Genomic DNA, 16,356 nt, shown 5'->3' with positions numbered 1-16,356 from the left:
CTACTGCCATTTGTTTTCCTTCCCCCAAATGTCATGACTCCTCTTGGTCCTCTGAGGACACATCCTCCCTGAAGCCCCCATACACAGCATTTTACCTGCCCACTCATCACATTACCCATGCAGGAAATTCGCGTCCCTTCCCAGCTTACTATAACTGCCAGGTATGGTCACAGAGTTCCCAAGAAAGAGATGAAAGTACCACGATTATTCTTTCCTTAGTGAGGTTAAATTGTTTTAAATTATGTTGTATCTACTCTAGCAGTTCAAGATGACTGGTTATTTCAGTAATTTTGAGCCTTTCTCTTACCTGATTTCTACTGTCAGTCTTTAAGGTGATGCTACATAGCTGATCAGAGTCCCTGCCGAGTGATACAAAAAGTGAAAAGGCTCATCTGCTAAATGGAACACTGGTGATGTCTGGAAAGAAAGTGCTGGGAATATATTTGCAAAAGATCAGTCACTAAAACCTTTATGGAGTTCAGATCTACCATGGCACAGCTGTGGTCACCATGTCACAGTCCATGCACAACTTATAACTGGAGGCAAGTATGTGGAAGAGAACAGTTTGAGCTAGTAAAACCAATCTTGCTGAGCTGCTTCCCCCCTCCCCTTTAGCTTAAATACTACGTTCTGAACTATTTCTTAGTTTAAGGAAAAATTTAAGTCTATGTAAGCAGTCACCTGTTACTTATCCGAGAGTTGGACAAAGAATAAGGAGGACAAAATAATTGAGTTTTGTGGCTCTGGAGAAGAGTACTGAATGTCCCGTGAACTGTTAAAAGAACAAACAGATGTGTCTTGGAAAAAATGCAGTCAAAACACTTAGAGCCAAGATGGCAGTTTTGTCTTTCATGCTTTGGACATGCAGCTAGGCGAGGCTATTCGTTGGAAAGGGACATCATACTTGGAAAGATGGAAGGTCAGCGAAGGAGAGTAAGACACGCTGCTCCAAAGAGGTAGATTGACATGGTGACGTCAGCAATGGGCTGTAGTGTGTCAGAGATTATGAGGATGGCACGGGATAGGGCAGGGTCAGTCAGCTGTTTATAGGGTCGCTGTGAGTTGATACTTAACTTGACAGGATCTACCTTCAAAAACATCTCTAAGAAGTACCAAACTTATTGGACAGTTGTTGCTACACACATCCAACATCTGAAGTTACCTGCAAGCTAGACTCATCTCTGTAGTAAGTGAACATATTTGTTCTCCCGGGACTGGCCAGAGAAGTTTGAATGTAAGTTTGAATCTCTATCAAAAAGGAGCTTCAGGGGATCTGGATAAAATTTCCAGGGTTACCAGTAGGAACAAATGAAATAAACCGCATGACTGCCCTTACTAAACTCTACATATTGCTGATGGTTTTTGTTGTTTTGTGCCTTCAAGTCGCTTGCGACTCATAGCGACCCTATGTGCAACAGCTCTAAACTCTGCTCTGTCCTGTACCTATCTCATTGTCTCTGACACGCGCATCTCAACTGCCTCAGTCACCGAATCAATCCACCTCCGAAAGGGCCTTCCCCTCCTGCGCCTGCCCTCCTTACAACATGACCAAAGTATGTCAGACAAAGCCTCAGAATCCTTGCCTCCAAGGAGCATCCCGGTTTAACGCTCTCCAGGACAAATCTGTTTGTTTTCTTAGCAGTCCATGGTACACTCAATACTCTTCTCCAGCACCACTGCTCAAAAGCATCAATTCTCCTTCTATCCTCCCTGGTCATTATCCAGCTCTCTGATACATAACAAGTGATTGTAAAGACCATGGCCTGTATCAGACGCACCTTAGTGTTCAGAGAGACGTTGTTGCTCTTTAGTATTTTAGAGAGGTCCCTAACAGCAGACTTTCCCATCGCAATACGTCTTTTAATTTCCTGGCTGTTGGTGCGAAGAGTGTTGATTGTGGGGCCAAGTAGACTAAAGCTGTGAACAATCTCAATCTCTTCACCATCCATCCTGATGCTGCCAGTTGGTCCAGCGGTGAGAATATTTGTCTTCATGAATTGACTCTCAATCCATATTGAAGGCTGCAGTCCTTGACCCTCAGTAGCAAGCACTTCAGGTCCTCCTCAGTTTCAGCAAGCAGGGTTGTGTCATCTGCATAACGCAGATTGTTGATAGATCTTCCACCAATCCTGATGCCACATTTCTCCTCATAGAGTCCAGCCTCCCAGATGATCTGTCCTGCATATAGGTTGAAAAGGTATGGAGACAGGACACATCCCTGGCATACACCCTTCCCAATTTTGAACCATGCAATGTTCCCTTGCTCTGTTCTGACAACTGCCTCTTGGTTCAAGTATAAGTTTCGCATTAGCACAATCAAGTGTTCTGGTATTCCCATTCTTCTCAGAGTCAGCCACAGTTTGTTATGGTCCACACAGTCAAACGCCTTTGCATAATCAGTGAAGCACAGATAGACATTCCTCTGGTACTCCCTGCTTTCAGCCAAGATCCATCTAACATCAGCTACAATATCCCTAGTACCACGACCCCTTCTAAACCCAGTCTGGACTTCTAGCAGTTCTCTGCTGATGTAGTGTTCGAGTCGTTTTTGGATAATCTTCAGCAGAATTTTGCTTGCACGTGAAATTAACTAGTAGCAATGGAAAAAAAAAACCCAACCCTGTGTGCCTGTAGCACATGACTTGAAATGTCATTGTAATTGAACACTAAGGATAGTTCTGAATGGAGTGCATTATTGTTAGATACCATCAGGTTGATTATGACTCACAGTGACCCTATTCCATCTCATAATCTCTGTCATGTTCAAGCCCATTCTTGCAGTCACTGTGTCAATCCATCTCATAAGAGAGGGTCTTCCTCCTTTTCGGTGATCCTTTATTTTTCTTTTTTCCACATATATTTTTGTTGTTGTTTTTTCTTTTCCTCCCCTGTAAAATGTCCCAGTGCTTCCATAACTTCTAAACATGATTTATACTGAGAAGTGAGCAGGATAGGGCAGGGTAGGCTGACAGGGGACAGGCAAGCTCGATCTTACTTCCCTGAGGAAGGCCCAACGAAGGGCCCATGGGAAGGAGGCACCCTGTCCTCCTCCCTGAGGTCGTCTGGCCATTGCTGCCCTGGTGCTCTGCATCCTAGGTGCCCCTTCCAGAACCACTCCTAGGACCCTTGGGCATGGACCTGTGCTTAGCATCCTGACACCCTTCGGGTGTAGAACACTCTCCTCCACTGCCTCTGCTGCGGGGGTGAGGAGCCCCTCTTTTTCACACCCCCACCCCCAGGAGGCACAGAAAGGAGGGAGAGGACTGCGGCAGAAAGGATGGTGGTGGGGTCCAGAGAAAGGATGTGGGGGCCACTATGTTGATAGTAAGCCAAAGTGGCACTGGAACTTGTTCTTTTGAGAGTTCAGGAAGACGCTGAGTGCCAGGGTCAGTGGCAGTTTCTTCTTCAGTGTGGGGCTCATCATCCAGTTACTATTCATGGAGCCTTTGAAGAAAAGACTGGCCTTTGGCAGGTCCAGCTGGTACTGAAGGAGACACTTGTGTCCTCCACCCTTCTGCTGGCCTCAAACTCCATGCCCACTTGCGACTGGTCGCTGGCTTTGTGGTAGAAGGTGGAGTGCATTCCAGCCTGGTCTAATATTACTGTTGCTAATCCATGTTCAATGTGTATTTCCCAGCTGGAGACATGACAGTGCCCTCCTGTCCCGGCCTCTGCTGGCCAACCAACCCCTCCATCCAGGGCCAGATATGGCATGATGCTCTGGAAGCAGTGGGCCAGGGAAGATGCCTGAGCTCACCAGAATGTCCAGGCTTCCCAGGGTGATGGCTGTGGTACTCCACATCCACCTGCCAGTTCACCAACTTGGACTGCTGGGTCTTGATGACTACCTTGGACCTGAGGCCTGAGCTCTGCTGTTGGTGAATGACCTGAGTACTGAGGCCGCCTCTGTGGTCCATGTCACCCACCAGCACAGGGAATCCCTCTGGGACTTGGCTGTTTTGTTCCCACAAACAACACTCCAAAGAGGTAGTCAGATTCCCCAACTGTGCTGAAGACTGATCTGCAATTTACCTGGAAGTAGTTACTCAACCCTTTGTTGACAGTGAGCGTGACAGCTTCCATATGAATAGGAAATAGCTCCTTGCATTTCCAGTGGAACTCTTCAAATATGCATGGGATTGGCAAGCAACGGCTGGCCCTGGGCCCCAGGCCACCCCCAGGAGGAGGCAAGAGTGTGAGGCCAGGAGCACATGGAAGGAGGGCAGGTGCCCCAGGAAGGCAGGTGCAGGCAAAGGTGGCCCAGTGGGTGGCAAGCTGGTGGCCAGCACATTTCCCATGGTCACTGGAGGCGCCAGCTACCAACCAGGTCTCCGTTCCTACCAGTACTCCATTCACATCAGAACTCCACCTCCACCGCCTGCACAGCCTTGATTCTGTTTTTCAAGGCCATTGTTGCACTCGTGATTTCAGTCCATCTCGGAAGAGAGGGTCTCCCTCCATTTTGGTGACCCTCTACTTTTCCCAGTGTAATGATTTTTCCTTCCAAAGACTGGGACCTCCTGATAAGTCTAAAGTGTGCTAAGTGTCACCACTCCTGCCTCTGTGGATCACCTCGTTGTACTTGTTTTATTGTTATTGTTGTTGATCATTGCCATTGGGTTGGAACCAACTCTTAGCTGACCTTCTAGCAAAATTTCATTGGCTGTTAACTGCACAGGAGAAGACTGCTCATCTTTCTTTCATGGACCAGCTAGTGAATTTGAATCACCTGCTTTTGGATGGCAGTGTAACTCCTTACCTACTAAGCCATCAGAGCCTCCACTTCCTCCATTACTATTGAGTACCTTCGAGTCAGAACTGACCCACAGCTGACCATCTGGTGGGTTTTCAGAGGCAGTTAATCCATAGGAGGGGACTGACTATCTTCTGCTGATCAGCTGGTGGATTAAAACCATGTGCCTTAGGATTTGCAGCACAGCTTCTTACCACTAGGACATTAGAAGGTTCAAAAAGTAAATTTTAGCTTTGTAGTATGGCTAACTCTGAGGAGAATGGGAATCCCAAAACATTTGATTGTGTTTATGCAATACTTAAACCAGGAAGCAGTCTTCACAACAGAGCAAGGAAACAATACATGGTTCAAAATTGGGAAGGGTATATTCCAGGGATGTGTCCTATCTCCATCTTTTCAATCTATATGCAGAACAAATTATCCAGGAGGCTGGACTCTATGAGGAGGAGTGTGGCATCAAAATTGGAGGAAGACTCATCAACAACCTGTATTATGCAGATGGCACAACCCTGGTTGCTAGAACTGAGAAGGACCTGAAGCACTTGCTGTGGAATGTCAAGGACTGCAGCCTTCAATGCGGATTAAAGCTCACCATCAAGAAAACAAAGATTCTCCCCACTGGGCAGATAGGCAGCATCATGATAGATGGTAAAGAGATTTAGATTGATAACAGCTTTAGTTTGCTTGGCTCCACAATTAACATTCTTGGTACCAGAGCCCAAAATATCAAAAGACGAATTACATTGGGAAAGCCTATCAGAGATCACTCCAGAGTACTGAAGAACAGTGATGTCAATCTGGAGTCTAAGGTGTGCCCGATCCAGGCCATGATCTTTGCAATTACGTACTATGTGTCAGAAAGCAGGACAATGACTAAAGATGATAGAAAGAGAATGCCTTTGAGCTGTGGTGCTGGAGAAGAGTATTGAATATACCATGGACTGCCAGGAGAATAAACAGGCTCATTCTGTTATTGTTGTTGTTGTTGTTGTTGTTGTTATGTGCCATCGAGTTGTTTGCAACTCATAGCGACCCTATGTACAACAGCCCTAAACCCTGCTCTATCCTGTGCCAATCTCATTGCCTCTGACACACCCATCCCGATTACCCCAGTCACTGAATCAATCCACCTCATAGAGGGTCTTCCCCTCCTGCGCTGTCCCTCTACCCTACCAAGCATGATGTCCCTCTCCAAGGACCTGTCCCTCCTTACAACATGTCCAAAGTATATTAGACAAAGCCCCAGAATCCTTGCCTCCAAGGAGTAGCCTGGTTTAACCCTCTCTAGGATGGATCAGTTTGTTTTCTTGGCAGTCCATGGAACATTCAATACTCTTCTCCAGCACCACAGCTCAAAGGCGTCAATTCTCCTTCTATCCTCCCTAGTCATTGTCCAGCTCTCTGATGCATAACAAGTGATTGCAAAGACCATGGCCTATATCAGGCGCACCTTAGTTTCCAGAGAGACACCGTTGCTCTTGAGTACTTTAGAGAGGTCCCAAACTGCAGACTTTCCCATCGCAATACGTTTTTTTTTATTTCCTGGCTGCTGGTGCCAAGAGTGTTGACCATGGAGCCGAGCAAACCGAAGGTGTGAACAATCTCAATCTCTTCGCCATCCATCCTGATGTTACCGATTGGTCCAGTGGTGAGAATCTTTGTCTTCTTGACATTGAGCCTCAGTCCATATTGAAGGCTGCAGTCCTTGACCCCCTGCAGTAAGTTTACAAGGAAGTCCAGTGAATACCACTATCATTTAGATATATGCACCAACAACCAGAGCCAAAGAAGAAGAAATAGATGATTTCTACCAACTCTTACAGTCCGAGAGCGAACAAACATGCAATCAAGATGCCTTGATAATAATGGGTGACTGAAACGCAAAAGTGAGGAACAGGGAAGAAGAATCAGTAGTTGAAAAACATGGACTTGGTGACAGAAATGAAGCTGGAGATATAATGATTGAATTTTGCACTATCAATGACTTATTCATTGCAAATACTTTTTGTGTTTTTTTTGCTTTAAAAATATTTGTTTATTTTAAAATAGAAGCAAATACGGTTTTAAAAAAAAAAACCCAAACACCTTACCAAACTGTTGTATTAATCCAACATTTTGACATAGCTGCTGCAAATACGTTTTTTTAAGAGACATAAACGCAGGTTATACACATGGATGTCACCTGATGGTATGCATAGGAATCAGATCGATTACATCTGTGGAAAAAACCGCTGGAGAAGCTCAATACCAGCTGTAAAATCTAGGCCAGGAGCTGATTGTGGAACAGACCATCAACTACTCATATGCAAGCTCAAGCTGAAGCTGAGAAAAATTAAACCGAATCCACAGGAGCCAAAATATGACTTTAATTTCATCCCACCTGAATTTCAGAATCATATCAGTAACAGGTTTGAGGCCTTGAACACTAATGAACGAAGACCAGATGAGTTGTGGAAGGATGTTAAATGTCAAGGTTCATTCTAGAGAGGGTTAAACCAGGCTGTTCCTTGCAGGCAAGGATTCTGAGGCTTTGTCTGACATATTTTGAGAATGTTGCAAGGAAGGACCAGTCCTTGGAGAGGGACATGATGCTTGGATGTGTGGAGGGAGAGCACAAGAGAGGAAGACTGTTAGTGAGATGGATTGATTCAGTGACTGGGGTAATGAGAGTAGGTGTGTCAGAGACAATAAGATTGGCACAGGATAGAGAATGTTTCAGGGCTATAACAACAACAACAACAACAAGTATAGATATTTAGGTACATGTCAGGTGGCCTTACCAAAAGTATTTTCATTGTTCTAACTGTAGGGATATTCTTATTAAAATAGTGAATTCCTGGTGGAACATGGCAAAAAGTTTTTAGACTATCATTTTGATGTTAGCCCCTCCAACAGGGTCACTTGATATGGGCTGAATTCACAGCACCTCTCTGGTGACATCACTGGTTTGGATCTGCAAGACTTGGACCTTAGGCTACTTTGCAATGACTCCTAAGAGTTTTCCCTTTTACTGTGGACCATCTGGTGAATGAGCTACATCTGTAAGGTCTCCAGAGGACCTTGACATTACAGCTGCAATTCAATGAAGCGATGGTGCCTTGACATGTTCCTGAAGGTGAACAGCACACTCTACACTAGCCAGTTCTGGAGCTGACAGCTGTTAGGCTGAACAAGTAAATTTGCTGTTGTGGTTGACTGATCTTGTTCAGCATTTGCAATTTTGTCCTACAGTATTTCTACCATTTTATTACTGTCTAGAAAAGCAGATGCTTAAGCATCTTGATTTGCCTGAGATACTTTCAACCTAGCACTGAAAGTTCCATGTGCAAGGAAATCGCGGAGCTAGGCCACTTGGCTGGGAGATTAGGTATCAGCTTCTCAGGTTAGTGCACAGGTTGCTTTACTATCTGCCTTTAATGCTCCATGATGGTTTTATTAATAAGGTTAAATAGACTTGAGGCAGTTGTTTGTCTTTGAGTTGGCTGTGACTCATGGTGACACCATGTACAGCAGAATAAAATGTCTCTCAGTCTTAGCATCATTTTCATGATTGTATATGATTGTGGCTATTGTATGTTTTTATTTTCCATCCAGAAAATTAATCTATTAGCTCTATCCCAGACAAAATTCCATTGTGCTTCAGGGAAGTTTCATTGGCCAATTTTAAAAGCAGATCACCAGGCCTTTCTTCCTAATCGGTATTAGTCTGGAAGTGTCAGTGACATTTTTCTGCTGTAGGTAAGCCTGCTGGTATTCAAAATACTGAGTTGTGAAACTTCTAGCATTAGAGCAACATTCAAGCCAATATGAAAAACTTACAGACAGGTGCTGGATAATTAAGTTTACCATTTGCCCAACATTGCATAAGAGCTCAGGTAGTCCTCAAAATAGTATTCTGGGGCTCAAAAGGTTCAGTGAACCTTCTAAGATCTCGTAGATAGCTGTATGGCCTAACTTTTGAATTTTAACAACTCTTCTGTGCCAGACATATGTGCTAGAGACGAGAATTAAAACAAGAAAAGACAGACGAAATTGCTGCTACCAGGGGATTTGCGTTCTCAAGGAGAGTCCTACAAAACAGTAAACAAATAAATAAATGGCAGACGCATGACATATTCAAGGTAAGACCCACTACCGTCAAGCTGATTCAGCTCCTAATGACCCTCTGTCGGGTTTTCAAGGTTGTGAATCCTTATAGAAGGACACTGCATATCATTGCCCCACAAAACAGCTGGCACACTCAAGCTGCCAAATTTTTGATATAGCAGCCCAACATGGTATGCACCATATCCCCAGAACTCCTCACTCAAGGTAAAAGTAGTCCCACATAAAAAAGAAGAAAAACCCAAATCCATTATTAACGTTTATTGTTGCTGTTAACTACCAAAATTTGGAACTGACCCATAGCTGGCTGTCCAATGGGTTTTTAGAGGCTGTAAATCTCATGAGAAGAGATTGTCTATCTGTATCCCTTGGAGGAGCTGGTGGGTTTGAACTGCCTGCCTTTATGTTGGCAGTACAGCTCCTTACCATTAAACCAACAGATGCATAAGGAAAAATTTTTTGTTCTTAACAATATTATATGCAGGTGGAAACTTATAGTCAAGGTTAATATTAATAATACTTGTTAATTATATAGCTATGTACAGTTTCTAGGAAGAAGGATTGGCATCCAATTCCAAAATAGCAGGCCAGAACATCCAGGAGGCTGGGATCTATGAGGAGGAATGTGGCATGGGGATTAGAGGACAATTCATCAACAACCTGCATTATGCAAATGACACAACAGCTTCACATTGCTTACCTTCATAGTCAACACTCTTGGTACCAGCAGCCAGGAAATAAAAATATTAATTGCATTGGAAAAATCTGCCCTTAGGGACGTTTTCAGAGTAATGAAGAGCAATGATATCAGTCTAAAGACTAAGGTGCACCCGATCCAGGCCATAGTCTTCATAATTACTTGTTATGCAACAGAGAGCTGGACAATGGTTAAGGATGATAGAAGAAGAATCGATGCTTTGAGATGTGGAGCTGGAGAACAGTATTGAATATAGCACAGACTTTTAAGAGAACAAAGATGTTCTTCTGGAGAGGGTGGAAGTAGAATGCTCCTTGGAAGCAAAAATTTTCAGGCTTGGTCTGACACACTTTGAGTATTTTGCAAGGAGGGACCTGTCCTTGGAGAGGGACATCATGCTTGAAAGGGTGGAGGGACAACACAAGATAGGAAGACTCTGGGTGAGATAGATTCAGTAACTGGGGTAATGGGGGTAGGTATATCAGAGACTGTGAAACTGGCTCAGGATAGAGTAGGGCTCGGAGCTGTTGTACATAGGGTCACATGAGTCAGAGTCGACTTGAGGGCCCATAGCAACAACAACAACAAAGGCAAATAAAAAATATTTTTAAATGCTTCCACTCAGTTATTGCTAATGTTATAACTAATAACACAATTCTTTGTGGATTTTGCAAAAGAATTTTGTTGTTGTGAATCAAGCCTATTACTTTCAAGCAATTTAAAACAATACTTATGACACATTATGCTGTGATTAAAATTGTTAATAATTTTCACTAAAGATTCTGCAAGGCCTGGTGCAAGAGGCAACCCTTGGCATGGGAAGCTGTGGGGAGCACCAAGGGATGTAAGTTGCCATTGGCTCAAACGTGGATTCGGGGAAAGGAAAATTTTTCTTTCCAATTCTCAGGAATAAAAGAAAAGAGAAGCGAGATTTTACAGTAGAAATAAATGTTTAATCAGTGAACAGTTCCAGGCCTTGTGATAATGACTGTCAGTTGAAGTCACTTGTGTAAATGCTTATCATGAACTACAACCATCAGGTAGAGCTCAATGTTGAGCCACTGAAGCTTTCCTAAGGTGTCCCTGGGTGGCACAAACGGTTCATGTACTTGGATGCTAACCAAAAGATTAGACACTCAGGTTCACCAAGAAGCATTTCAGGAGAAGTCTGGCCATCTGCTTCCCCCAAAAAAAATCAAATTAAAAAGATTCATTGTTGAAATCCATTCCGTTATCCCTCCAGGGCATTTGGATGCTGTGAATCATGAAGGAAGAGATTTCCCACCTTGCTCCTACAGAGTGGGTGGATCCAACCACCAGAGAGGCACAGACTCTGGTTTAACAACTCTCTACAGAAAACCCAGTGGGCATCAAGAAGTGCCTGAGAGGTACAGAGAACAAAAGTAAACACAGCATAATTACACTGTAACACACATAGGGTTGGAATTGACAACAGCTGGTCTAAAAATCCTCTTTCAGGATCCCTTTTGCAGAGTGGTGATTTGCCCCATAAGTTTCAGTAGCCCTTGGCCATCTGCATACATTAATCAGAATGAAGGCTTAACTTCATCCTTTCTAAAAAGCAAATTATCAAGAACTACAGCTAAAAAAATTAATACAATAGGGCAACAGAAAACAACTGAAATGTAATTTTCAGATAGTTGTTTTGAGGCAACATAAATGAAGCCAACGTATGCATCTGCCACTTGTGACATTTTCTTCTTGGATTCTTTAGATAGGAACATTTTATGGCTGATTTTCAACTGCAACATGAATTTGGGGTTTTCACATCTTACTCCCTGGAGCATTTAACCAGGAGAAGCAGAGTGAGACAGTGAGAAAGTTCTGCCCATGGATGGATTGATGTGCTTCAGTACTTTCTGTTATCCCCTCAGCCAGATATTGCAAGAACAGGAGACAGAAACTGGCTGGGATTTGTGAAGGCTTGGCCCTGTTCTCAGTAGATAAGCAGAAAACTTTAGGCTAGAGTCCAGCCAATCAGATTTTATTATCATTATTGAAAATCCAGGGGTGCAGATCTTTCATTCACAAGAGATGGATACCTTATCTGCAGCAACTGCATGAAGATCCTGCCATGAATTAGTGTTCTCACAAATAAGAAAACCTTCCCCTTAAAGCCCGCTCTCCATTCCTATCAGTTTCCCTTCAGAAGACATGCATCATGTTCTATTCTCTCTTTTTGACTCATTTAAATGTGCTACCTTTGGATAGTCTTTAACCTCTCAAAGTTTACCAGTTTCTGTATCCGAAAAGCAGATCTTTTGAGAGTGGGGTTATGTGTATTAACTAACATATGTAAAACATTCTCACCAGTGGTTGGCACAATACAGATTTCAACACAAAGTAGCTATATTCTATTTTAGTTGTTTATCTGGTTTAATAATTCTATGTTCATCCACCCAAATCTCTGGATACTTGCATATCTAAGTTGATACAGTATACTTTCTAACTCATTTCCACCTGAGTTCTCCAAGCAGACATCAAAAAACAGAAGGGGGAATACTGCAGGGCAACCCAAGGGTTAAAAAAAAAAGAAATGTTTAGGAAGATGAATCTTCTAAGTTTCAGAAACAGGGCCACAGCAACTTTAAATTTTATCAAGGTTATGCGAGCTTTTCATATGGTAAGAGAGTGTAACAAGAAACACAAAGATTCCTTTCTTAAAAATGTAACTTAGTTTGCCACTATGATTGAGAAAATACATAGCAAAACACACAACACTTAGACAGTTTCTCCGCGTACAACTCAGTGACACTGATTTGACAGGTTGTGCAACATTTTCACCCTCTGTTTCTAAGCTTTTCTCCCCTTCGTTAGCATAAATTAATTCTCATGTAGATAGCTCTTAAATAAACATAATGTTCAAGGCAGACTTTTTACTAGTTAAGAATGGGAATCCTAGAACATTTGATTGTTCTTATGTGAAACCTACACTTGGACCAGGAGGCAGTCATCAGAACAAGAAAGGAGACACTGCATAGTTCAAAATCAGGAAGGGTGTACACCAGGGATGTGTCCTATCTCCTTAACTTTTCAATCTATATGCAGAACAGATCATCCGGGAAAGAAGGCTCTCTGAAGAGGAGGGTGGCATCAGGATTGGAGGAAGATTCATCAACAACCTGTGTTATGCAGATGACACCACACTGTTTGCTGAAACTGAGGAAGACCTGAAGTGCTTGCTACAGAAGATTAAGGACTGTAGTCTTCAATATAGATTGAAGTTCAACATCAAGAAAAAAAAATTCTCACCACGGGGCCAATTGGCAGCATCATGATAGATGGCGAAGTGACTGAGAGTTAACAGTTTTAGTTTGCTTGGCTCCATAGTCAACACTCTTGGTACCAGCAGCCAGGAAGTCAAGAGACAAATTGCATTAGAAAAGTCTGCTGTCAGAGACCTCTCCAAAGTACCAAAGAGCAACAACGTCAGTCTGGAGACTAAAGTGCCTCTGATCCAGGCCATAGTCTTAGCAATTGCTTGTTATGCATCAGAGAGCTGGACAATAACTAGGGATGATAGAAAGAGAATTAATGCCTTTGAGCTGTGGTGCTGGAGAATAGTATTGAATATACCATGGACTGCCAGTAGAACAAACAGGTTCATCGTGGAGAAGGTGAAACCAAGTTGCTCCTTGGAAGCAAGGATTCTGACACACTCTGGGCACATTGCAAAGTGGAATCTGTCCTTGGAGAGGGACATCATACTTGAAAGTGTGGAGGGATAGTGAAAGAGAGGAAGACCATGGATGAGATGGATTGATTCAGTGACTGGGGTAATGAGGTAAGTGTGTCAGAGACAATAAGGTTGGCACAGGATAAAGATATTTCAGGTCTACTTTACATAGGGTCACTATGAGTCACAAGTGACTTGACAGCACCTAACAACAACAACACTTAACATCAGCACATTTTACTGAGATTTTCAGTATGATGATTAATATTTTTTTTACCTGCTTAAAGTTCATATTCAATTAAGAAAGATTCAGAAGTAGACAGACAGAGATGAAAAGTTGAGCTTGTTGTGAACTCAACTGCCCTAGAACTTGGAGCTTGTACTTGGGCCATAACTGAAAAATTCTGTCCTCTCCTGTACCACACTCCCCACCAGCCACAGCCAGCAAACCATTGCAAACCCTCACATGGGAGAGAGGAAGCCTATGTGACATGGACAGAAGCACTTCTAAGGAGAAGACCACCCAGAAGACAGGAAAGGAAACCTTAGTCACAGTGCCTTCTTCCTGTCTTACCAATGAGACAAGTTCCTCCTTTCCCTTGGGGAAATGAGTACAGGAGCTGGGGAAGGAAAAAGCTACATCGCTAATACTTCAGGAAGAAGAGATGAGGGACTTTCTATTTATTATTATTTATCATTGTGTGCCAAGATAAGATGGTAGGAAAAGCAAAGAATGATGCAAACTACAAGTTCCATTCACATAGACCATTTCTATCAAGTGTTGTGTATGCACAGCATTTGTGAATCATGGAGATACAGGAACAAACTAGGTAAAGTCACCAAAGCCAGGAAGCGTGAAAGTTGGACATCGCAAACACTAGAGACCTCACCATTAAAGGCAACAACACTGTGGATTCTGGCAGTCAATTCCCAGATAGCTCCCTGAAAAATGATCATCCTGCAGACCAGCATAGCGATCATCCATCACTGCCCTCTCCACATATTCACAATTTTCTCCAATTGTCCACAGCAGCTGTAAGATCTCTCAGCATCTCAGAAAGGCCATTGTCACCAAGCAACAATAGAAAGCCCCTGCTTTGTGCTGGTGTGAGGGACATCCAAGGGAGCATAAGCATAATGCTTAATTAATTAGACAGAAAACTGTGAAGCACGACAGACATTATTTCTAGGGTAACTACAATAACACATAGGTTTTCCTATAGAAGGAGAATTGATGCCTTTGAGCTGTGGTGCTGGAGAAGAGTACTGAATGTACCGTGGACTGCTAAGAAAACAAACAGATTCATCATGGAGAGGGTTAAACTAGGATACTCCTTGGAGGCAAGGATTCGGGGGCTTCGTCTGACATATTTTAGACATGTTGTAAGGAGAGATAGGTCCTTAGAGAGGGACATCATGCTTGGTAGGGTGGAGGGACAGCGCCGGAGGGGAAGACTCTCTATGAGGTGGATTGATTCAGTGACTGGGGTAATCAGGAGGGTGTGTCAGAGACAGTGCAATTGGCACAGGATAGCGCAGGGTTTAGGGCTGTTGTTGCTATGAGTCGCAAATGACTCGACGGCACATAACAACAACCACCACCACAATAAAGGCAAGTTGGTGGCAAATGGGTGCAGGAAATATAAGCTACCTAGAAAAGGAAAATTATTACTGGCCTGTGTGGGCACCAAAGCTTCCTGTAGGTCTAGACTTTGAAGAATGTGTCTAGACAGAGTAGAGAAGGAGATTTTTTTTCCCTGAGAGCAGCAGCTACTTATAGTCTGTGACATAGAAAATTGTGAGGCACGAGGAGGAAGTCAGGGGTTAAGTCAGGTATTTTGTCAAATTGTGAAGAGCTTTCTGCCTCGTCCAGTCTCCATTTTGTGGATGTCAGTTCACCTGGTGGCCTCAGAAAGCAGTATGTCCCCATCTTTTGCTGTAAACTGAAGTATACCTCCTATCTCTAAACCCAAATCCTGAGGCAGATCCGGAAGAATACTTACAATACCTTTGACCAAAGCAGGGAGAAACAGCTTAATCTTTCAAAGGCTCATGGGGCCAGCAAGCACTTTGCAGTCTAGTCTGCCAACATACTGCATTTGTCATACTCACTGGTCACTGTTTCCCAGACCCAAGAGGCTCAGAAACAGCCCACTGTGTACATCTGCTTTTCACAACAGAAGGTAGAAATGGATGGTGCATGCTCAAACCAGCACCTTTGTTGTCATTCACTGCTTTCCCACCTGCTTCCTTCCCTGCAAAAAGACTGCTAGCTCTTGTTTTCTGTCTGCCACCCTCACTGGCCATCCATGCTAAGTGTTGTCAAGATAGATATAGATGTAGAGATGGATATAAACAGAAACTCAACTTTTTTCACATGTTCACTTTGGTGACATTACAGTGATATTCATTGCGGAAATTTCCGTCCCCATAAACAGGAACGCACAGCTTCCTACTCAGTGACTGGACCTGTAACTCAGGCTCTCCCTCAGGATGGTTGCACTCCACTCTCTGCATTTGCATCATGCAATATGCATTCCTTGTATCTCATTCGACATTTGGGACTCTCTCAGTGGAAACCGTGTTGGGGTAAACAACACAGGATTAATTCAGTCTGTAATAACTGGACTCAAGAGGCCAGCTCAGCAGCAAATCAATTTTCTTGACAGTTTCAAGATTTAATTTCCTTGTTTTGGGATGTTGCCATGCACAAGGGCATAGAAGGCCAGTTCCTCCGTCTGCTTACCCCAGAAGTATTACTGGGCAGTACCATTTCTCAGAAAAGAAATGAGCCTGGAGCTGTCATTGTAATTCTGTGTGGGTGAGGGCCATGGATATTTTACCTTCTGATACATGAGTGTCCTCCAGAGCTGACACCTTCTCTGCCATGTGACACCATCTCAAGCAAAGTTTCCTGGGGAATTTATTTTCTTTTTCACTTTTTAATTGAGGTTCTATCATGGATAGAACTTTGTCTCAAAAAAATATATGTCAGTGTGGCTAGGCCATGATTCTCAGTGTTTTGGTATGTGATGAGGTATATTTGGCAGTTTAATGATACTCAGTTTGCTTGGCTCCACGGTCAATATTCTTGGCACCAGCAGC

The 16,356-nt window shown here is 43.3% G+C and overlaps 1 pseudogene; it reads right to left on the bottom strand.

Annotated features, from left to right (window-relative positions):
• Positions 1 to 3,313: 3,313 nt before the first annotated feature.
• Positions 3,314 to 4,411, bottom strand: LOC102844895 (annotated as a pseudogene).
• Between the last annotated feature and the right edge of the window lie 11,945 nt (positions 4,412 to 16,356).

Source organism: Elephantulus edwardii, unplaced genomic scaffold (genome assembly GCF_000299155.1).
Source record: "Elephantulus edwardii isolate Elephantulus edwardi_28Jun2011 unplaced genomic scaffold, EleEdw1.0 scaffold00072, whole genome shotgun sequence".
Lineage (NCBI taxonomy): Eukaryota > Metazoa > Chordata > Mammalia > Macroscelidea > Macroscelididae > Elephantulus > Elephantulus edwardii.
Note: the sequence above shows the minus strand (reverse complement) of the source record. Positions and strands in the feature narration are given on the sequence as shown.